Consider the following 24,960-nt stretch of genomic DNA (forward strand, 5'->3'; position numbering starts at 1 on the left):
AGCTGATTTTTATGCAGAAACTTTATAGTCCAGAAGGGAGTGCCATGGTATATTGAAAGTGTTGAAAGGAAAAAACCTACAACTGAGGATACTCTACCAGCAAGATTATCATTTAGAATAGAAGGAAAAATAAAGATCTTCTCATACAAGCAAAAACTAAGAGTTCATTAACACTAAACCTACCCTAAAAGACATGTTAAAGGGTCTTCTCTTAAGTGGAAAAGGCTACATCAAGAAGTAAGAATCTGTAGGAAAGGAAAAATCACACTAGGAAAGGCAAATATATAATAAAGGCAGTGGATCAACCACTTATATAAGCTAGTACAAAGATTAAAGGACAAAAAAATTGTAAAATTAACTATAACTACAATAAACAAGTGAAGGGATAAACATGAAGATGTAAAATATGACATCAAAAACCCAAAATGTGGGAGAAGGGAGTAAAAAAATGTAGACATTTATGTGTTTGAACTTAAATGACCACCAGTTTAAAACAAGAGGATATAGTTATAGGTGAACATATATGAACCCCATGGTAATCACAAATTAAGAACATATAATAGATATACAAAACCTAGTAGGAAAGGAGTACAAGCATACTACTAAAGAAAATCATCAAACCACAAAGGAAGAAATTAAAAGAAGAGGAAAACAACAGAGAAGAGTTACAAAAACAACTGAAAAACAAGTAACAAAATGGCAATTAGTATCAATACATAACGATCAATAATCACTTTAAATGTCAATGGATTAAATGCTCCAATCAGAAGACATAGGGTAGCTGATTGGATGAAAAAACAAGCAGACCCATTTATATGCTGCTTACAAGAAACTCATTTCAGAGCTAAAGACATACAGGCTGAAGGTGAGGGGATAGAAAAAGATAGTTCATGCTAACAGAAATGACAAGAAAGCAGGGGTAGTTTTCTTTGTCTCATATTAGACAAAATAGACTTTAAAACAAGTCTAACAAAAGACAAAAAGGGCACTATATAATGATAAAGGAATCAATACAAGAAGAGGATATAATACTCATTAATTTTTATGCACCCAATATAGGAGTGCCTAAATATATAAGGCAAATATTAACAGACATAAAAGGGAGAAATTGAAAATAATGCAATAATAGTAGGGGACTATAACACCCCACTTATATCATCCAGACAAAAAGTCAATACAGAAGCAGTAGTCTTAAATGGCACAATAGACCAGTTGCACTTAATAGATATCTATAGGACATTCCATCCAAAAACAGCAGAATACACATTCTTTTCAAGTTCATATGAAATATTCTCCAAGCTAGATCACTTGCTAGGCCACAAAACAAGTCTCAACAAATTTAAGAGGATAGAAATTATATCAAGCATTTTTTTCTGACCACAGTGGTTTGAAACTAGAATTCAATTACAGGACAAAAATGGGAAAAACACAAATGTGAAGACTAAACAACATGCTACTCAAAACCAAATGGGTAAATGAAGAAATCAAAGGACAAATCAGAAAATACTTCAAAACAAATGAAAATAAAAACACAACTTTCCAAAATCTATGGGATGCAGCAAAAGCAGTTCTAAGAAGGAAATTTATAGTGATACAGGCCTACCTTAAAAGAACAAGAAAAATCTCAAACAACCTAACCTACCATATAAAGGAATTAGAAACAGAAGAACAAATCCCAGAGTCAGCAGAAGGAAGGAAATGATAAATATCAGAGTGGAAACAAGTAGAGACTAAAAAGTAGAAAAGACCCATGAAACTAGGAGCTGGTTTTTTTGAAAAGATAAACAAAATTGATAAGACTTTAGCTAGACTCATTAAGAAAAAGAGAGAGGGCTTCCCTGGTGGCGCAGTGGTTGAGAGTCCGCCTGCCGCTGAGGGGGACATGGGTTCGTGCCCCGGTCCAGGAGGATCCCACGTGCCACAGAGCGGCTGGGCCCGTGAGCCATGGCCGCTGAGCCTGCGCATCCAGAGGCTGTGCTCCGCAGCTGGAGAGGCCACAACAGTGAGAGGCCCGCGTACCGCAAAAAAAAAAAAAAAAAAAGAAAAAGAGAGAGAGGGCCAAATAAACAAAATTAGAAATTAAAGAGGAGAAATTACAACTGATATCACAGAAACACAATCATAAGAGAATACTATAAACAGTTATACATCAACAAATTGGGAAACCTACAAGAAATAGATAAATTCCTAGAAATATACAATATTCCAAGACTAAATTAGGAAGAAATAGAGAATCTGAACAGACCAACTACTAGTAATCAGTAATCAAAGAACTCCCAACAACAACAAAAAAGCCCAGGACTGGACAACTTCACAGGAAAATTCTACTAAACATTTAAAGAAGAGTTAATATCTTTTCAAAAAGTTAAAGAAAAGGGAATATTTCCAAACTCATTCTACGAGTCCAGTATTATTGTGATTCCAAAACCAAAGACACAACAACAACAACAAAAAGAAAGTCATAGGCCAATATCCGTGATGAACATAGATGCAAAAGTACTCAACAAAAGATTAGCAAATCACATTCAACAAAACATAAAGAAAGAGGCTTCCCTGGTGGCGCAGTGGTTGAGAGTCTGCCTGCCAATGCAGGGGACACGGGTTGGGGCCCTGGTCTGGGAAGATCCCACGTGCCATGAAGCGGCTGAGCCCATGCACCACAGCTGCTGAGCCTGTGCTCTGGAGCCTGTGAGCCACAACTACTGAGCCCATGTGCCACAACTATGGAAGCCCACATGCCTACAGCCTGTGCTCTGCAGCAAGAGAGGCCACTGCAGTGAGAGGCCTGTTCACTGCAGTGAAGAGTGGCCCCCGCTCTCCACAACTAGAGAAAGCCCACACACAGCAACGAATGCCCAACACAGCCAAAGATAAATTAATTTAATTTAATTTAATTAAAAAAAAACCATAAAGAGGATCATACACCATGAACAAGTGGGATTTATTTCAGGGATGTGAGGATGGGTTGATATTTGTAAGTCAAACAATGTGATACACCACATTAACAAAACAAAAGATAAAAATCACACAATCATCTCAATAGATGCAGAAAAAGAATTTAATAAAATTCAACATTCAAACATGATAAAAACTCTCAAAAAGGTGCATATAAAGGGAACATACCTCAACAGAGTAAAGGCTATATATGATGTGAGCACAGCAAACATCATACTAAGATCAGGAACAAGATAAGAATGCCCATTCTCACCACTTTCATTCAACCTAGCATTGGAAGTCCCAGGCACAGCAATCAGATAAGAAAAAGGAATGCAAATTTGAAAGGAAGAAGTAAAACTGTCACTGTTTGCAGGTGACATGATACCATACACAGAAAATCCTCAAGAAGCCATCAAAAAAACTACTAGAGTTCATCAATGAATTCAGTAAATTTGCAAGATACAAAATTAATGTAAAGAAATCTGTTTCATTTCCATACATGAATAAATGAACTATCAGAGAAATCAAGAAAACAATCTCATTTACAATTGTATCAGAAAGAGTAAAATACCTAGGAGTAATTTTAATCAAGGAAGTGAAAGATCTGTACTCTGAAAACTGAGACACTGATTAAGGAAACTGAAGATGATAAAAATAAATGGAAAGATATTGCATGCTTGTGGATTAGAAGAATTAAAATTGTTAAAATGTCCATAGTACCCAAAGAAATCTAGATTTAATACAATCCATATCCAAATACCCATGACATTTTTCACAGAACTAGAATAATACTAAAATTTGTATGGAACCGCAAAAGACCAAATAGCCAAAACAATTTTGAGAGAAAAGAAATTCAAATCAAAACTACAATGAGGTACCACCTCACACCAGTCAGAATGGCCATAATTTAAAAATCTACAAATAACAAATGCTGGAGAGGGTGTGGAGAAAAGGGAACCCTCCTACATGGTTGGCGGGAATGTAAATTGGTACAGCCACTATAGAGAACAGTATGTAGGTTCCTCAAAAAACTAAAAATAGAGTTACCATATAATTCAGCAATCCCACTCCTGGGCATATATCCAGACAAAACTATAATTCAAAAAGATACATGCACCCCTCTGTTAATAGCAGCACTATTCACAATAGTCAAGACATGGAAACAACCTAAATGTCCATCAACAGATGAATGGATAAAGATGTGGTACATATATACAAAGGAATACTACTCAGACATAAAAAAGAGTGAAATAATGCCATCTGCAGCAACATGGATGGACCTAGAGATTATCAAACTAAGTGAAGTAACTCAGAAAGAGAAAGACAAATACTGTATGATATCACTTATATGTGGAATCTAAAATACAACACAAATAAACTTATCTACAAAACAGAAACAGACTCACAGACATAGAGTTGTGGTTGCCAAGGGGGAGGGAGGTGGGGGAGGGATGGATTGGGAGTTTGGGGTTAGCACATGCAGACTACTATATATAGAATGGATAAACAACAAGGTCCTACTTATAGCACAGGGAACTATATTCAACATCCTGTGATAAACTATAATGGAAAAGAATATGAAAAAGAATGAATATATATGTATAACTGAATCACTTTGCTGTACAGCAGAAATTAACACAGCATTGTAAATCAACTATACTTCAATAAAATAAATTTAAGGAAAAAAAAAAGAACTAAACTGGAGGTATCACACTCCCTGACTTCAGCCTATATTACAAAGCTACAGTAATCAAAATAGTATGGTACTAGCACAAAAACAGACACACAAAACAGAACAGGAGGGCCCAGAAATTAATCCATGCACATATGGCCAATTAATCGATGACAAAGGAGGCAAGAATATACAATGGGGAAAGGACAATCTCTTCAATAAGTGGTGTTGGGAAATCTGGATACCTTACATGTAAAAGAATGAAATTGCAACATTTTTTCACACCATATACAAAAATAAACTCAAAGTGGATTAAATCTAAATATAAGACCAGAAACCATAAAACTCCTATAAGAAAAAGTAGGCAGCATGTTCTTTGAAAGTGGTCTCAGCAGCATTTCTTTGGATCAGTCTCCTTAGGCAAGGGAAACAGAAGCAAAAATAAACAAAGGGGACCTAATCAACTTAAAAACTTTTGCACAGAGAAGGGAACCATCAACAAAATGAAAAGACAACCTACTGAATGAGAGAAGATATCTGCAAATAATATGTCTTATAAGAGGTTATTATCCAAACTATGTAAAGAAATCCTACAACTCAACTTCGGAAAACCAAACAATCTGATTTTTAAAGGGGCAGAGAAACTGAATAGGCATTTTTCTAAAGAAGATATACATATGGCCAACAGACATATGAAAAGATGCTCAACCTCACTAATCAGGGAACCACAAAATCCACAATGAGATATCACCGCAGATATCTGTCAGAATGGCCATTGCATAAAAGTCTACAAATAACAAGTGTTGGTGAGGATGTGCAGAAAAAGGGAATTGTTGTGCACTGTTGATGTGAATGTAAATTGGTGCACTCACTATGGAAAACAGTATGGAGAGTCCTAAAAAAATTAAAAATAGAACTATCATAAGATCCAGCAATTCTACTCCTGGGGACTTATCCAAAGAAAACAAAAACACTGATTCGAAAAGATATATGCACCCCAATACTCATAGCAGCATTATTTACAATTGCCAAGATATGGAAGCCACCTAAGTGCCCATGGACAGATGAATAGATAAAGATAATGTGATACACACACACACACACACACACACACATATACACACAATGGAATATCACTCAGTCATAAAAAAGAATTAAATTTTGCCATTTGCAACAACATGGATGGACCTAGATTGTATTATGCTTAGTGAAATAAGTCAGAGAAAGACAAATACTGTATGTTTTCACTTATATGTGGCATCTAAAAAATAAAACAAACGAATTTAACAAAACAGACTCACAGAAACAGAGAACAAACTAGTGGTTACCAGTGGGGAGAAGGGTGAGAAGAGGAGTAAGATACAGGAAGGGGATTAAGAGGTGCAAACAATTAGGTATTTTTAAAAAGTTACAAGGATGTAATGTAAAGTACAAGGAACACAACCAGTATTTGATAATAACCTTATATGAGGTATAAACTATAAAAATTTCAAATCACTATCTTGTGCATCTGAAACTAAGAGAGCATTGTAAGTCAACTATACTACAACTTAAAAAAAAGAAACCAGGAATGATAAGCAAAAAAAATTGCTACATCAGACAAAAGAAAGGGAGAGGGTGCAGTAGCCTCCTAAATCATCTGACATGGAGTTGGGCATCTAGGGTAGTGAGCAAGAAAGTCCAAATCCAGTCATTAGGCACTAAGGAGTGGGCAGCCATCCTATCAGCTTGACCCTGTGTTTCTGGTTCTAATTAAGAGTCAGGCAAAATACCAAGGGATCATAGGCACCAAGAGGAAGGCTATACTATAAATTTCTGCTCTGAAGCCCCCGTGTAAGATTCTGTCCAGAAACATGGGGTGGGGTCATGCTGTCATGGGCCATTTCATGCTCCCTCCTACATACCCCCTACTCCCTGACTTTTGGCCCAAGTTCTAGTCTAGGTGGTCTGCTCTGTCATCCACTGCCTGCCTATATAGTTCCCTCTGTGACCTTCAGTATCCTTATTGGTAAAATGGACATAATCTCTCTTCTCTGATTACCTTCTGTTTATGGAGTGATATAAATTATGTGAAAAGGCTTTGGAAAATGTAGTAAGTTAAAGAGATGGGGGTAATGATTTCTCCACATTATGGCCATTCCTGTTTCAGACCTGTTCTCCTAGGTCCCAACCTCCAACTCCATCCTAACCCTTTGATCAATCTTTGCTTGCCAAGGGGCAAAACTACATGTTATCCCAAAGAATAGGGACGACTATTAGACTCCATTTACTCTCTTTGCTACTTCCCCTGACCATTCTTCAACCTAGAAACTGGGACCATTTCCATGGTTGGTGGAGCCTACTCACCAGCCCCAAAGGAAGTGGTATATACCCTTCATAGAGGGCATTTCCATTATGAATAGGGTGATACATGCAGTAGTGTGATATAACTGCTGGAGCAGGTTTGAGCTTCCGCCAGTTACCGAATTTCACAAGATGAGTAAGCACAGAATGCCAGTTGAAAAAATGACAAGAAAGCTACCTGCAATTTCCCCATCTCAGTCCCAGCCTCCACCTCCTCTTCCTGTTTCTTCTTTTGCTCTCATTGTCGAAGTCGCCTTCCTCCCCTGTCTCTTCCGTCTTTTAGCCCTCAGCCTACTCCCCAGCACCATCCACCTCTTTCAGCTTTGGGCCCTACCTGTTTCCCTCCTCTGACTAGTGCCATCCCTTCCTACCACCCTACCTTAAGGATTTCTGTGCCCAGCTCTTCCCTTGGTCTTTCTGGACCATCCACTTGCCACCCTGTTCATATTGTCCCCTTTCCCATTACTCCTTTGTCTTTGCCTCTACTCCTCCTCCTAGCCCTTCTTCTAGTCCCTTGGACTCTGGTCCTCACCAACACTCCAGCTACCCTCAACCTAGTAATTCACAAGTCTCCTGCTGAAGAGATGGGTTCTCTACTAGTGGGACAGATCTGGTGAAGTTCAGTTCAGAATTGCCAGGATTGTGGATTTCCAGAAGCCTGACCTGATGGACAAAGGGAATTCAAGAAGGCCAAACAACATTCAGCATGAAAGGTAAGCTTGGTTCCTTACAGGACCTCTTTTCCATCCTGCTTATCTTACTGCTATCTCTATTTTGCCTTCATCTTCATCTTATCAATCCTCTTCAGATGCCAGAGACAACTTTAAGAAGCTCCTTTCTTCTGTTCTTTTCCTCTCCTGCCTGATCAGCCAGTCTGCATGATTCTCTACATTTGTAATTGGCTTCTGCATGAAACTTGGTCTGAGGCCACAGAGCAAATAGCAAGACCAGTGACAGAGAAGGTAGAGAAGAGTGAGGAGTAGAAAGCATCTTATCTGATCTCTAGGCAGGTAATTTCTATTGATCTACCTTGGGTTAAAGTGAGCCCAAGAATGAGTGACCCCTGAAAACTCACACACGGGGCACAAGGTCCTTACCCAAGGATATTTGGTGTGGTTCCTCTGAGACTCCAATTTTTTCTGCATCCTAGGATTCTAGAACCTTGTCAGGGACTTTCTGCCCTTGAGAAGATGGAGGGGCCTTCCACTGTGTTCTCATCAAAGATCTAAATGTTGAGTGTCTTTCTCAGTTGGCTGCTTATACCCCAGAATGTGGAAGGTAGCAGAGTCTGGAAGGCAAGGACAGGTCCAGATCCTACTAAGATGATAGCATCAGATGAACAGATGATATTTTTTAAGTGCTCTCCTCAAACTGATATATAGATTCAGTGTAATCTCAATCAAAATTCTAACAGGTATTTTGGGGGAACTTGACAAGTAATTTATATGGAATGGCAAAGAGCCAATAATAGACAAGACTCTCTTAAGAACTGGTAGGAACAATTTCCCTACCAGATATCAGGACTTATTACAAAAATTATAGCAATTAAGATACTGTATTACTGGTACAAGCACAGACAAATAAACAGATGGCATAGAATAGAATCCAGAAACAGATTCGCAGATATGTGGATACTTGATTTAAGACAAAAGTTTCACTAGGAGAGTTCAGCACCACCAAACCATCTTTACAACAACTGCTAAAGTAACTTCTCTAGACAAGATACGCAAGAGAAGGAAAAGACCTACAATAATGAACCCAAAACAATTAAGAAAATGGGAATAGAAACATTCATATCAATAATTACCTTAAATGTAAATGGACTAAATGCTCTTACCAAAAGACACAGATTAGCTGAATGGATACAAAAACAAGACCCATATATTTGCTGTCTAGAAGAGACCCACTTCAGACCTAGAGACACATACAGACTGAAAGTAAGGGGATGGAAAAAGATATTTCATGCAAATGGAAACCAAAAGAAAGCTGGAGCAGCAATTCTCATATCAGACAAAACAGACTTTAAAATAAAGAATGTTAGAAGAGACAAGCAATGACACTACATAATGATCAAGGGATCAATCCAAGAAGAAGATATAACAATTGTAAATATTTATGCACCCAACATAGGAGCACCTCAATACATAAGGCAAATACTAATAGCAATCAAAGGGGAAATCGACAGTAACACATTCATAGTAGGGGACTTTAACAGCCCACTTTCACCAATAGACACATCATCCAAAATGAAAATAAATAAGGAAACACAAGCTTTAAATGATACATTAAACAAGATGGACTTAATTGATATTTATACGACATTCCATCCAAAAGCAACAGAATACACATTTTTCTCAAGTTCTCATGGAACATTCTTCAGGATAGATCATATCTTGGATCACAAATCAAGCCTTGGTAAACTTAAGAAAATTTAAATTGTATCAAATATCTTTTCCAACCACAACACTATGAGACTAGATACCAATTACAAGAAAAAAACTGTACAAAATACAAACACATGGAGGCTAAACAATACACTACTTAGTAACGAGTGATCACTGAAGAAATCAAAGAGGAAATAAAAAAATACCTAGAAACAAATGACAATGGAGACACGATGACCCAAAATCTATGGGATGCAGCAAAAGCAGTTCTAAGAGGGAAGTTTACAGCAATACAATCCTACCTTAAGAAACAGGAAACATCTCGAATAAACAACCTAAGCTTGCACCTAAAGCAATTAGAGAAAGAAGAACAAAAAAATCCCAAAGTTAGCAGAAGGAAAGAAATGATAAAAATCAGATCAGAAATAAATGATAAAGAAATGAAGGAAACGATAGCAAAGACCAATAAAAGTAAAAGCTGGTTCTTTGAGAAGATAAACAAAATTGATAAACCATTAGCCAGACCCATCAAGAAAAAAAGGGAGAAGACTCAAATCAATAGAATTAGAAATGAAAAAGGAGAAGTAACAACTGACACTGCAGAAATACAAAAGATCATGAGAGATTACTACAAGCAACTCTATGCCAATAAAATGGACAACCTGGAAGAAATGGACAAATTCTTAGAAATGTACAACCTGCCAAGACTGAATCAGGAAGAAATAGAAAATATGAACAGACCAATCACAAGCACTGAAATTGAAACTGTGATTAAAAATCTTCCAACAAACAAAAACCCAGGACCAGATGGTATCACAGGCTAATTCTATCAAACATTTAGAGAAGATCTAACACCTATCCTTCTCAAACTCTTCCAAAATATAGCAGAGGGAGGAACACTCCCAAACTCATTCTACGAGGCCACCATCACCTTGATACCAAAACCAGATAAGGATGTCACAAAGAAAGAAAACTACAGGCCAATATCACTGATGAACATAGATGCAAAAATCCTCAACAAAATACTAGCAAACAGAATCCAACAACACATTAAAATGATCATACACCATGATCAAGTGGGGTTTATTCCAGGAATGCAAGTATTCTTTAATATACACAAATCAATCAATGTGATAAACCATATTAACAAATTGAAGGAGAAAAACCATATGATCATCTCGATAGATGCAGAGAAAGCTTTCGACAAAATTCAACACCCATTTATGATAAAAACCCTGCAGAAAGTAGGCATTGAGGGAACTTTCCTCAACATAATAAAGGCCATATATGACAAACCCACAGCCAACATCATCCTCAATGGTAAAAAACTGAAAGCATTTCCACTAAGATCAGGAAAAGACAAGGTTGCCCACTCTCACCACTCTTATTCAACATAGTTTGGAAGTTCTAGCCACAGCAATCAGAGAAGAAAAGGAAATAAAAGGAATCCAAATCAGAAAAGAAGAAGTAAAGCTGTCACTGTTTGGAGACGACATGATACTATACATAGAGAATCCTAAAGATGCTACCAGAAAACTACTAGAGCTAATCAATGAATTTGATAAAGTAGCAGGATACAAAAATGCACAGAAATCTCTTGCATTCCTATATACTAATAATGAAAAATCTGAGAGTGAAATCAAGAAAACACTCCCATTTACCATTGCAACAAAAAGAATAAAATATCTGGGAATAAACCTACCTAAGGAAACAAAAGATCTGTATGCAGAAAATTATAAGACACTGATGAAAGAAATTAAAGATGATACAAATAAATGGAGAGATATACCATGTACTTGGATTGGAAGAATCAACACTGTGAAAATGACTCTACTACCCAAAGCAATCTACAGATTCAATGCAATCCCTATCAAACTACCACTGGTATTTTTCACAGAACTGGAACAAAAAATTTCACAATTTCTATGGAAACACAAAAGACCTCGAATAGCCAAAGCAATCTTGAGAACGAAAAACGAAGCTGGAGGAATCAGGCTCCCTGACTTCAGACTATACTACAAAGCTACAGTAATCAAGACAGTATGGTACTGGCACAAAAACAGAAAGATAGATCAATGGAAGAGGAGAGAAAGCCCAGAGATAAACCCACGCACATATGGTCTTTGATACAGGAGGCAGGAATGTACAGTGGAGAAAGGACAGCCTCTTCAATAAATGGTGCTGGGAAAACTGGACAGGTACATGTAAAAGTATGAGATTAGATCTCTCCCTAACCCCATACACAAAAATAAGCTCAAAATGGATTAAAGACCTAAATGTAAGGCCAGAAACTAACAAACTCTTAAAGGAAAACATAGGCAGAACACACTATGACATAAATCACAGCAAGATCCTTTTTGACCCACCTCCTAGAGAAATGGAAATAAAAACAAAAATAAACAAATGGGGGCTTCCCTGGTGGCGCAGTGGTTGAGAGTCCACCTGCCGATGCAGGGGACGTGGGTTCATGCTCCGGTCCGGGAGGATCCCACATGCCGCGGAATGGCTGGGCCCGTGAGCCATGGCCGCTGGGCCTGTGCGTCCGGAGCCTGTGCTCCGCAATGGGAGAGGCCACAGCAGTGAGAGGCCCACATACCACAAAAAAATAATAATAATAATTTAAAAATAATAATAATAAACAAATGGGACCTAATGAAACTTCAAATCTTTTGCACAGCAAAGGAAACCATAAACAAGACCAAAAGACATCCCTCAGAATGGGAGAAAATATTTGCAAATGAAGCAACTGACAAAGGATTAATTTCCAAAATTTACAAGCAGCTCATGCAGCTCAATAACAAATAAACAAACAACCCAATCCAAAAATGGGCAGAAGACCTAAATAGACATTTCTCCAAAGAAGATATACAGACTGCCAACAAACACATGAAAGAATGTTCAACATCATTAATCATTAGAGAAATGCAAATCAAAACTACAATGAGATATCATCTCACACCAGCCAGAATGGCCATCATCAAAAAATCTAGAAACAATAAATGCTGGAGAGAGTGTGGAGAAAAGGGAACACTCTTGCACTGCTGGTGAGAATGTGAATTGGTTCAGCCACTATGGAGAACAGTATGGAGGTTCCTTAAAAAACTACAAATAGAACTACCATATGACCCAGCAATCCCACTACTGGGCATATACCCTAAGAAAACCAAAATTCAAAAAGAGTCATATACCAAAATGTTCATTGCAGCTCTATTTACAATAGCCCGGAGATGGAAACAACCTAAGTGTCCATTGACAGATGAATGGATCAAGAAGATGTGGCACATATATACAATGGAATATTACTCAGCCATAAAAAGAAATGAAATTGAGCTATATGTAATGAGGTGGATAGACCTAGAGTCTGTCATACAGAGTGAAGTAAGTCAGAAAGAGAAAGACAAATACCGTATGCTAACACATATATATGGAATTTAAGAAAAAAAAATGTCATGAAGAACCTAGGGGTAAGACAGGAATAAAGACACAGACCTACTGGAGAACGGACTTGAGGATATGGGGAGGGGGAAGGTTGAGCTGTGACAGGGCGAGAGAAAGGCATAGACATATACACACTAACAAACGTAAGGTAGATAGCTAGTGGGAAGCAGCCGCATGGCACAGGGATATCGGCTCGGTGCTTTGTGACCGCCTGGAGGGGTGGGATAGGGAGGGTGGGAGGGAGGGAGACGCAAGAGGGAAGAGATATGGGAACATATGTATATGTATAACTGATTCACTTTGTTATAAAGCAGAAACTAACACACCATTGTAAAGCAATTATACTCCAATAAAGATGTAAAAAAAAAGAAAGACAAGAGTTTCATAGGAATAGGACTATCTTTTCAATAAATTGGTTCTGGGTCAATTGGATACTCATATGGAAAAAACATTAAGCTAGATTACTACCTCACACTACACTCAAAATTCAATTTCAGGTAGAACATAGATCTAAACGTAAAAAGGTAAAGACAATAAATCTTTTAGAACTGCTCTAGCCGTGCTTGGCTATTGAGCACTTGAGATGTGCTGTTAAGTGTAAAATTCACACTAAACTTTAAACAGTATGAAAAAAACAATAAAAATCTCAATTTCTGTACTGAAATGCTGAAATGAAAATAATCCAAATATATTGGTTAAACATTTTTTAAATTTAAAAAAAAGTACAAATTCAGACCTTTCATTTCAACCTCCACCATTCCACTAGATTGTCCAGACATCTATTTACGAAACTGTTATCAACAGCTACTTGGCAGAAATAAAATATTTTTCAAAATCACTCTGTGGCTTCCCTGGTGGCACAGCAGTTAGGAGTCCACCTGCCAATGCAGGGGACACAGGTTCAAGCCCTGGTCTGGGAAGCTCTCACATGCCACGGAGCAACTAAGCCTGTGCACCACAACTACTGAGCCTGCACTCTAGAGCCCGTAAGCCACAACTACTGAAGCTCGCCTGCCACAACTATTGAAGCCTGCGCACCTAGAGCCCGTGCGCCACAACAAGAGAAGCCACCACAATGAGAAGCCCACGCACCACGATGAAGGGTACCCCCACTCGCCGCAACTAGAGAAAGCCCACGTGCAGCAACGAAGATGCAACAAAGCCAAAAATAATAAATAAATAAATTTATTTTTAAAAAATCACTCTGAAATCCACAGCAGACTTGTATTCTCCAAGCCTGGAACAGAAGCAAGTTTTCCCTGTGGTTAAAAGGATTTACCAACCATGGAATGTTTTAATCCATCTCACACAATTCACTTATAGAGCCCTGAAGCTCCTCTCAACAGCAATCCCCTAATCTGTCGGTTTTTCCCTTGCCCATGCCACTTTACAGGTCATGTGACCTGGAGCAGATCACTTCACCTGAGACTCATGACCCTCATCTGTCATGACAGTAATAATGGAACCTAAATCCTGCAGCTGTTGTGAGGATTAAGTGAGATCGTATACATGAAGAACTTAGAACGTGATAAGAAGTCAATAATTCATAGTTATTAATGTGGCTGGTCTCTTTGTAGTCCCCAAACGTGGCATGTTCTTTCCTAAATCTAAGTCTTCAGTCAAATTGTTCTCTCCTAAAAATTGTGTTCCAATCCCTCATTATTTCATCCATTCTACAAATCCCAGTGCAAACAGGGATCACAATGGTAGACAGGGAAGGAAATGTAACCCTAGTAGATTACTTGATTCTGTCAAAACCTAAAATCTATATTCTCTATTACCCATAAATTTTACTTTTATGATTACATTTCATAAAGATATACTCATATGGGTACATAAAGAAATAAATGCTTGAGGATACTTATAGCAGCACTGTTTTCAGTAGCTGGAAACTGGAAACAACCCAAATGTCCATAAAGAGGTAACTGGACAATCATTTATGATACTTGCATGCAGTGACTGTTCTGTGGATGTTAAATTGAGTGGGGTAACTCTTCCTCTATGGCAATGTAACCAGCAGTCAAACATTAAGTGGGGAAAAAAATAGATGAAGAATAGTAAATGTAGTATAGTAACATTTGTGTTTCAAAAAGAAAAGGAAGAAGAAATCCTTCACATATACACTCGTGTTAACATAGAATACCTCTGGAAGGGCATATAAAAAACTAGCTACCTCTGGGAAAGAAAACTGGGGTACTGGGGTCCAAGAAAGGAGAGAAATTTATTTTTCACTGAGTATCTGTTTGTACTATTTAAATTTTTACCATGTGCATGTACTAATTATTTTAATTGTTGAAAGTCATTAAAACTAATTGTTCAGATCAAGTCTCTCCTCCCGGATGAAGCAGTCCCAGTTTGCAGCCCCTGGTGGTCTCTCCTCTGAGCTTTCAGAGCCCTGGATTCTCCCTGTTCTCCTCTCCTGCTGCTTTGATCAACTACCTGTGGATCTCCCAGTCAATCCCACTAGGAGTGCCTATGAGACTAGTACAGCTCATAAAAGCATAGCCCAAAACTACAATGCCATAAGGAAAATACTATAACAGAGGTCTGTGAATTGTGAAATGTGGTTTCTGGCAAAATGAGTAGACTTTGGATTTAAATTGTTGAGCCCCAAGCTCAAATATTTGACAGATGCTCTAAGACTTTACAAAGCACAAAATACATGGTGCTTCTCAAGATATCCAGTTCCTCTACCTTCTTTTATGGGCCACTAACTGCAAGGGCACTTGGGTGACCCCCTCTCCTGCTTTACCCATTGACTCAGAATACATCCCTGAAGTGAGAAGAGAGTTACTAGTTTTACAACAGTAAGATACACAAGAGTTCAAGCCTGAAATCTGGAAAAGAAAAAACATCCCCCCTTGACAAGGTCTCTCTTGGAGGTAATCAGAATGAACAAGAATCCTTTTCCTGGATTATCAATCTCTTTCCTTCTGCCACCATATGACAGACAACAGCCTCCAAAGGGAGATTTCCTGGACCATGAGAAAGTGACACCCAACCTGTCAGATTTGTTTTCTACCTAAAGAGCCTATTTATCTCTCAAACTATTCTGAGTTTCTTTTCTGTTTTTTTTTTTTTTTTTTTTTTTTTGGCCACGCAGCTTGCAGGATCTTAGTTCCCCAACCAGCGATCGAACCCAGGGCCCCAGCAGTGAAAGCGCTAAGTCCTAACCACCGGACCGCCAGGGAATTCCCTCCTTTACTTTTAAAGGAGAAATTTTCATTATTCCATTTTCATAGTTTTTTACCTTAGTTTTCAGCTCCATCCAAACTTTTTCTCACCACCCAGCCACACACTCTCTGGCTGATTCAGATGACCAAATTCTCCAGGCCCAGGTGTGGGGAGTACAGGAAAATACAGGTTGAAGCCCACTTCATTTAGGTCCTCTTGACTGACATTCACCAATCAACCTACATGGGCAGATGGTTCCTCCTCCTCTGTAAAAATCCCTGGGGTCCCATGGGTTTTTTTTTTTTTTTCCTAAAAAGCCCTTGCTGTTTAGAGCTTGATGAGAATCTTCATGTCTCAGGTAAGTTGAGGGACTCCAGGTGCTGCTGTGGGGAGAGGGGGATGCAGAGATTGTGGGGAAGGGGCAGTGGGCTGAGGAGTAAGGATCCTGCCTAAGCTGTCTCTCAGCTCACGTCAGAAGAGGCCTCACGGTTGCTGTGATCTCTGCTTCTGGGTATTGAAACTGAGTCCCCCTAAAACTGAGTTACCCTGCCGAGTTTATGATTAACCTCTCTATCTAAAATTTTATTCCCTGTCTTGTCCCACCCCTGTTTCCCTCAGGATTGAGGAGTATCTAAGGAAAGGGAGGGGATTGAAATCAAGCAGCACCCTGTGAGGCCGCCCCAGTGACAAGACCCCTCTTGCTTGCAGGAAAAAAGACTTTAGTCTCCTAAGCCTTTCCTGAGTTCCAAAGAGCAGACTCAAGCAGTTACTAATTAGAGAAGTGATGGAAACCAGAAGTGATGGTCTTAAGCAAGATAGCGTGAACAATAGTACAGTGATAAAAGAGTCCTAGGGCTTCCCTGGTGGCACAGTGGTTGAGAGTCCGCCTGCCGATGCAGGACACAGGTTTGTGCCCTGGTCGGAGAAGATCCCACATGCCGCGGAGAGGCTGGGCCCTTGAGCCATGGCTGCTGAGCCTGCGCGTCTGGAGCCTATGCTCTGCAACGGGAGAGGCCACAGCAGTGAGAGGCCCGTGTACCGCAAAAAAAAAAAGAGTCCTAGTTCCTCTCCAAGGGATATATATAACAATCTGATACCTATCTTTGAGTTGTTCTGCAGAACTTGGGAGGACCCCCAACCCAGGTGAAAGATGGTAACAATCTGCTGACCACAAGCACATAGACCCCAGACTGGTTGGAACCAGAAGGTTGATGATTAAGATTCCCAAAACACCACCCTGTTACCTCACCACCAGCCCTCAGAGGAGAGTCCAGGAGCTGCAACCCTCACCTCAAATGTTGCCTTTAAAAATCCTCCCATGAAAGCCTTTGGGGAGCTGAGGTCTTCTGAGCACAAGCTGCCCATTTGTTATCCTTTCTTGGCACCCCCAAGTAAATGCTGCACTTTCCTTCCACAACCAGCTCTCAGTAGATTGGCTTTGCTGCACGGTGGGTGAGCAGACCAAAGTTTAGTCCAGTAACAAAATTGTCTCAAGAAACCAAGCCTCAGTTTCAAATGTGGTCTCCTTTAGCTAAGGTAGGATTTCCCAAGGATGTTCCAAAGAACACACATTCTACAGGATATTAATAAACCTTATAGACAAAAGATCCTCTAGTCAAGGTCAGTGGAAATTGCTATAATAAAAAGAGACTGGCAGATTTCTTTATTATGGGACTCATCAGAGCCTTTATTGGGCAAACAGTCTGTACATCTACAAGAAGGAGATGCAATATGCAATATTTCTTGGTTATTGGACCAAGAAGTCTTCTTTGAGCAAATAATTGCATGGTTACTATTCCTCAAAACACCCTCAGAAATGTGCAGCGACAAGAAATCCCTTTAAGAGTATTCTTTTCAAATGTTTCTGTCCATTTACATCAAGGGATTGGCAGAAATGTTCCCTAAAGTCCTCCCCATCCCTCTGATTCCATGATGAGCTGAAGGCAGCGAAATAGCAGGACCCACCATTGTGTGTTTTATTTTAACTGAGGCAGGATTTCTTTGTTCAATTCAATACAAACAAGAGGAAGAACAAAAGCAGAACAATTTCCTATTGTTCTGAGCAGTATCTGCCAGGTCCCCTACAATGTTTCCCAAAATCTTCCTAAGTGCCCTAGAAAGTGGGTTTTCCATTTCACGGATATAGCAAGAAGTTAAGCAGCTTGCTCCGGGTCACACAACCAAAGGGTGGCAGAGCTGAGAGCTCCTGAATGGCACATGATGCAGAGCCATCACATGATCAGTGGAAGAGAAGTCCCTCAAAAAAGTCCTAGGGGCAAAGGGGAGGGGATGCTCTTCATAGAAGTGACACAAGAGGCATTAGCATAATACTGTCTTCCAGAAGTCTGTCCATATTCCATGCAGTGACTAGCACAGGTCTGGGCACTCAGCAGGCTAGCAATAAAAAGCTCTGAATAGAGGATTGGTTCAAGATGGCAGAGTAGAAGGATGTGCTCTCACTCCCTCTTGCGAGAGCACCGGAATCACAACTAACTACTGAACAGTCATCGACAGGAAGACACTGGAACTCACCAAAATGATACCCCACATTCAAAGACAAAGGAGAAGCCACAATGAGATGGTAGGAGGGGCGCAATCACAATAAAATCAAATCCCATAACTGCTGGGTGGGTGACTCACAGACTGGAGAACACTTATACCACAGAAGTCCACCCACTGGAGTGAAGGTTCTGAGCCCCATGACAGGCTTCCCAACCTGGGGGTCCGGCAACGGGAGGAGGAATTCCTAGAGAATCAGACTTTGAAGGCTAGTGGGATTTGATTGCAGGATTTTGACAGGCCTGGGGGAAACAGAGACTCCACTCTTGGAGGGCACACACAAAGTAGTGTGTGTATTGGGACCCAGGGGAAAGAGCAATGACCCCATAGGAGACTGAACCAGACCTACCTGCCAGTGTTGGAGGGTCTGCTGCAGAGGTGAGGGGTGGCTGTGGCTCACCGTGAGGACAAGGACACAGGCAGCAGAAGTTCTGAGAAGTACTCCTTGGTGTGAACCCTGCCAGAGTCCGCCATTAGCCCCACCAAAGAGCCCAGGTAGGCTCCAGTGTTGGGTTGCCTCAGACCAAACAACCAACAGGGAGGGAACACAGCCCCACTCAACAGCAGACAAGCAGATTAAAGTTTTAATGAGCTCTGCCCACCAGAGCAACAGCCAGTTCTACACACCACCAGTCCCTCCCATCAGGAAACTTGCACAAGCCTCTTGGATAGCCTCATCCACCAGAGGGCACACAGCAGAAGCAAGAACTACAGTCCTGCAGCCTGTGGAACAAAAACCATATTCACAGAAAGATAGACAAGAGGAAAAGGCAGAAGGCTATGTACCAGATGAAGGAACAAGGTAAAACCCCAGAGAAACAACTAAATGAAGTGGAGATAGGCAAAATTCCAGAAAAAGAATTCAGAATAATGTTAGTGAAGATGATCCAGGACCTCGGAAAAAGAATGGAGGCAAAGATCGAGAAGATGCAAGAAATGTTTAATACAGACCTAGAAGAATTAAAGAACAAATAAACAGAGATGAACAGTACAATAACTGAAATGAAAAATACACTAGAAGGAATCAATAGCAGAATAACTGAGGTAGAAGAACGGATAAGTGACCTGGAATACAGAATGGTGGAATTCACTGCTACAGAAGAGAATAAAGAAAAAGGAATGAAAAGAAATGAAGACAGCCTAAGAGACCTCAGGGACAACATTAAATGTGATAACATTCGCACTATAGGGGTCCCAGAAGGAGAAGAGAGAGAGAAAGGACCCGAGAAAATATTTGAAGAGATTAAAGTCGAAAACGTCCCTAACATGGGTAAGGAAAGAGCCACCCAAGTCCAGGAAGTGCAGAGAGTCCCATACAGGATAAACCCAAGAAGAAACACGCTGAGACACATAATAATCAAATTTGCAAACTTAAAGACAAAGAAAAATTATTGAAAGCAGCGAGGGAAAAATGACAAATAACATACAAGGGAACTCCCATAAGGTTAACAGCTGATTTCTCGGCATAAACTCTACAAGCCAGAAGGGAGTGGCATGACATATTTAAAGTGATGAAAGGGAAGAACCTACAACCAAGATTACTCTACCCGGCAAGGATCTAATTCAGATTCGATGGAGAAATCAAAAGCTTTACAGACAAGCAAAAGCTAAGAGAATTCAGCACCACCAAACCGGCTCTACAACAAATGTTAAAGGAACTTCTCTAAGTGGGAAACACAAGAGAAGAAAAGGACCTAAAATAACAAACCCAAAACAATTAAGAAAATGGTCATAGGAACATACATATCAATAATTACCTTAAACGTGAATGGATTAAATGCTCCAACCAAGACACAGGCTTGCTGAATGGATACAAAAACAAAATCCATATATATGTTGTCTAAAAGAGACCAACTTCAGAACTACGGACACATACAGACTGAAAATGAGGGGATGGAAAAAGATTTTCCATGCAAATGGAAATCAAAAGAAAGCTGGAATATAGCAATACTCATATCAGATCAAATAGACTGTAAAATAAAGAATGTTACAAGAGACAGGAAGGACACCACATAATGATCAAGGGACCAATCCAAGAAGAAGATATACAATTATAAATATATATACACCCAACATAGGAGCACCTCAAAACATAAGGCAACTGCTACCAGCTATAAAAGAGGAAATCAACAGTAACACAATAATAGTGGTGGACTTTAACACCTCACTTACACCAATGGACATATCATCCAGACAGAAAATTAATAAGGAAACACAAGCTTTAAATGACACAATAGACCAGATAGATTTAATTGATATTTATAGGACATTCCATCCAAAACCAGCAGATTACTGGTTTCTCAAGTTCCATGTGCACTTCTCAAGTGCACATGGAACATTCTCCAAGATAGATCACATCTTGTGTCACAAATCAAGCCTCAGTAAACTTAAGAAAACTGAAATCATATCAAGCATCTTTTCTGACCACAACACTATGAGATTAGAAATCAATTACAGGGAAAAAAACATAAAAAAACACAGACACATGGAGGCTAAACAATACCTTACTAAATAACCAAGAGATCACCGAAGAAATCAAAGAGGAAATCAAAACATACCTAATGACAAATGACACTGAAAACACGACGATCCAAAACCTATGAGATGCAGCAAAAGCAGTTCTAAGAGGGAAGTTTATAGCAATACAATCCTACCTCAAGAAACAACAAACATCTCAAATAAACGACCTAACCTTACACCTAAAAGAATTAGAGAAAGAAGAACCAACAAAAGCCAAAGTTAGTAGAAGGAAAGAAATCATAAAGATCAGAGCAGAAATAAATAAAATAGAAACAAAGAAGGCAATAGCAAAAATCAATAAAACTAAAAGTTGGTTCTCTGAGAAGATAAACAAAATTGATAAAACATTAACCAGATGCATCAAGAGGGAGAGGACTCAAATCAATAAAATTAGAAATGAAAAATAAGAAGTTACAACAGACACCGCAGAAATACAAACCATCCTAAGAGACTACTACAAGCAACTCTATGCCAATAAAATGGACAACCTGGAGGAAATGGACAAATTCTTAGAAATTCTATGACTGAATCAGGAAGAAATAGAAAATATGAACAGAACAATCACAAGTAATGAAATTGAAACTGTGATTAAAAATCTTCCAACAAACAAAAGTCCAGGACCAGATGGCTTCACAGGTGAATTCTATCAAATGTTTAGAAAAGAGCTAACACCTATCCTTCTCAAACTCTTCCAAAAAATTGCAGAGGCAGGAACACTCCCAAACTCATTCTATGAGGCCACCATCACCCTGATATCAAAACCAGACAAAGATACTACAAAAAAAAAAAAAAAAAAAAGATTACAGACCAATATCACTGATGAATTTAGATGCAAAAATCCTCAACAAAATACTAGCAAACAGAATCCAACAACACATTAAAAGGATCATACACCATGATCAAGTGGGATTTATCCCAGGGATGCAAGGATTCTTCAATATATGCAAATCAATCAATGTGATAAATCATATTAACGAATTGAAGAAGAAAAACCATATGATCATCTCGATAGATGCAAAAAAAGCTTTTGAGAAAATTCAACACACATTTATGATAAAAACTGTCCAGAAAGTGGGCAAAGAGGGAACCTACCTCAACATAATAAAGGCCATATATGACAAACCCACAGCAAACATCGTTCTCAATGGTGAAAAACTGAAAGCATTTCCTCTAAAATAAGGAAAAGACAGGGATGTCCACTCTCACCACTATTATTCAACATAGTTTTGGAAGTCCTAGCCACAGAAATCAGAGAAGAAAAAGAAATAAAATGAATACAAATTGGAAAAGAGGAATTAAAACTGTCACTGTTTGCAGATGACGTGATACTATACATAGAGAATCCTAAAGATGCCACCAGAAAACTACTACAGCTAATCAATGAATTTGGTAAAATAGAAGGATACAAAATTAATGCACAGAAATCTCTTGCATTCCTACACACTAATGATGAAAAATCTGAAAGAGAAATTAAGGAAACACTCCTATTTACCATTGCAACAAAAAGAATAAAACACCTAGGAATAAACCTACCTACGGAGACCAAAGACCTGTATGCAGAAAACTATAAGACACTGATGAAAGAAATTAAGGATGATACCAACAGATGGAGAGATATACCATGTTCTTGGATTGGAAGAATCAATATCGTGAAAATGACTCTACTACCCAAAGCAAGCTACAGATTCAAAGCAATCTACAGATTCAATGCAATCCCTATCAAATTACCAATGGCATTTTTTTACAGAACTAGAAGAAAAAATCTTAAAATTAGTATGGAGACACAAAAGACCCTGAATAGCCAAAGCAGTCTTGAGGGGAAAACACAGAGCTGGAGGAATCAGACTCCCTGACTTCAGACTATACTACAAAGCTACAGTGATCAAGACAATATGGTACTGGCACAAAAACAGAAATATAGATCAATGGAACAGGACAGAAAGCCCAGAGGTAAACCCATGCACCTATGGTCAACTAATCTATGACAAAGGAGGCAAGGATATACAATGGAGAAAAGATAGTCTCTTCAATAAGTGGTGCTGGGAAAACTGGACAGCTACATGTAAAAGAATGAAATTAGAGCACTCCCTAACACCATACACAAAAATAAACTCAAAATGGATTAGAGGCCTAAATGTAAGACCAGACACTCTAAAACTTAGAGGAAAACATAAGCAGAACACTCTTTGACATAAATCACAGCAAGATCTTTTTTGATCCACCTCCTAGAGAAATGGAAATAAAAACAAAAATAAACAAATGGGATCTAATGAAACTTAAAAGCTTTTCCAAAACAAAGGAAACTACAAACAAGAAGAAAAGACAACCCTCAGAATGGGAAAAAATATTTGCAAATGAATCAACAGACAAAGGATTAATCTCCGAAATATATAAACAGCTCATGCATCTCATTATTAAAAAACAAACAACCCAATCAAAAAATGGGCAGAAGACCTAAATAGACATTTCTCCAAAGAAGACATACAGATGGCCAAGAAGCACATGAAAAGCTGCTCAACATCACTAATGATTAGAGAAATGCAAATCAAAACTTCAATGAGGTATCACCTCACACCAGTTAAAATGGGCATCATCAGAGAATCTACAAACAACAAATGCTGGAGAGGGTGTGGAGAAAAGGGAACCCTCTTGCACTGTTGGTGGGAATGTAAATTGATACAGCCACTATGGAGAACAGTATGGAGGTTCCTTAAAAAACTAAAAATAGAACTACCATATGACCCAGCAATCCCATTACTGGGCATATACCCAGAGAAAACCATAATTCAAAAAGACACATGCACCCCAATGTTCATCGCAGCACTATTTACAATAGCCAGGTCATGGAAGCAACCTAAATGCCCATCGACAGATGACTGGATAAAGAAGATGTGGTACATATATACAATGGAATATTACTCAGCCATAAAAAGGAACGAAACTGAGTCATTTGTAGAGACGTGGGTGGACCTAGAGACCCTCATACAGAATGAAGTAAGTCATAAAGAGAAAAACAAATATCATATATTAACGCATACATGTGGAACCTAGAAAAATGGTACAGTTGAACCGGTGTGCTGGGCAGAAATTGAGACACAGATGTAGAGAACAAACGTATGGACACCAAGGGGGAAAGTGCCGGGGTGGTGGTGGTGGTGTGATGAATTGGAAGATTGGGATTGACATGTATACACTAACATGGATAACTAATAAGAACCTACTGTTTAAAAAAAGAAATAAAATAAAATTTAAAAAAAAAAAGCTCTGAATAATGTCACCCTCTGTTTAAAAATATTCAGCCCTCAGAACAGAGCACACACAGAAGAGGAGAAAGCCATGGAAAACAGACAGAGGGGACAGGAGACCAGAGCCTATGGAGATGCATAGCCAGTGAGAAAATTCCCAGGGCAGGGAAAAACTGATACATTTCGTGAGCCACATTTGCCCTCTTTTTCTACATTTGGGGGTAGCCAAAGCTTACAAAATACCTAGGAGCCATCCTCTCTTTCCCTCCCTCCACCCTCGCCCACATCCAATCCATTGCTACATTCTCTCAGTACACAGGAATTAGCACCGAATTCCAAAGCTTCCACAACAGCTCCTGAGCCCTGTCATTTATTTACATCTTTCCACTGATACTACCCTAGTCCAAGTCACCACCAGCTTGGACTTAACAACCGCAGAACCTCTACCTGCTCTTCCCACTCCCATTCCTCCCTCCACCACCTATTCTGTCCAAGACAGCTAAAGCGACCTCCCCACATGAACCACGAATCAAAATGTGTCATGCATCTGCTGAAAATCATCTAGTTGTACAAGAATACAATCCAGATTCCTTATTATGGCCTCTCAAGCTCTGCCCATCCCTCTGATCATCTCAGACCACACTTTCCTGTCATGTTGTTCTCCTTTCTGCTACTAAAATGACCTCAT

This window comes from Orcinus orca, chromosome 3, assembly GCF_937001465.1.
Source record: "Orcinus orca chromosome 3, mOrcOrc1.1, whole genome shotgun sequence".
Classification (NCBI taxonomy): domain Eukaryota; kingdom Metazoa; phylum Chordata; class Mammalia; order Artiodactyla; family Delphinidae; genus Orcinus; species Orcinus orca.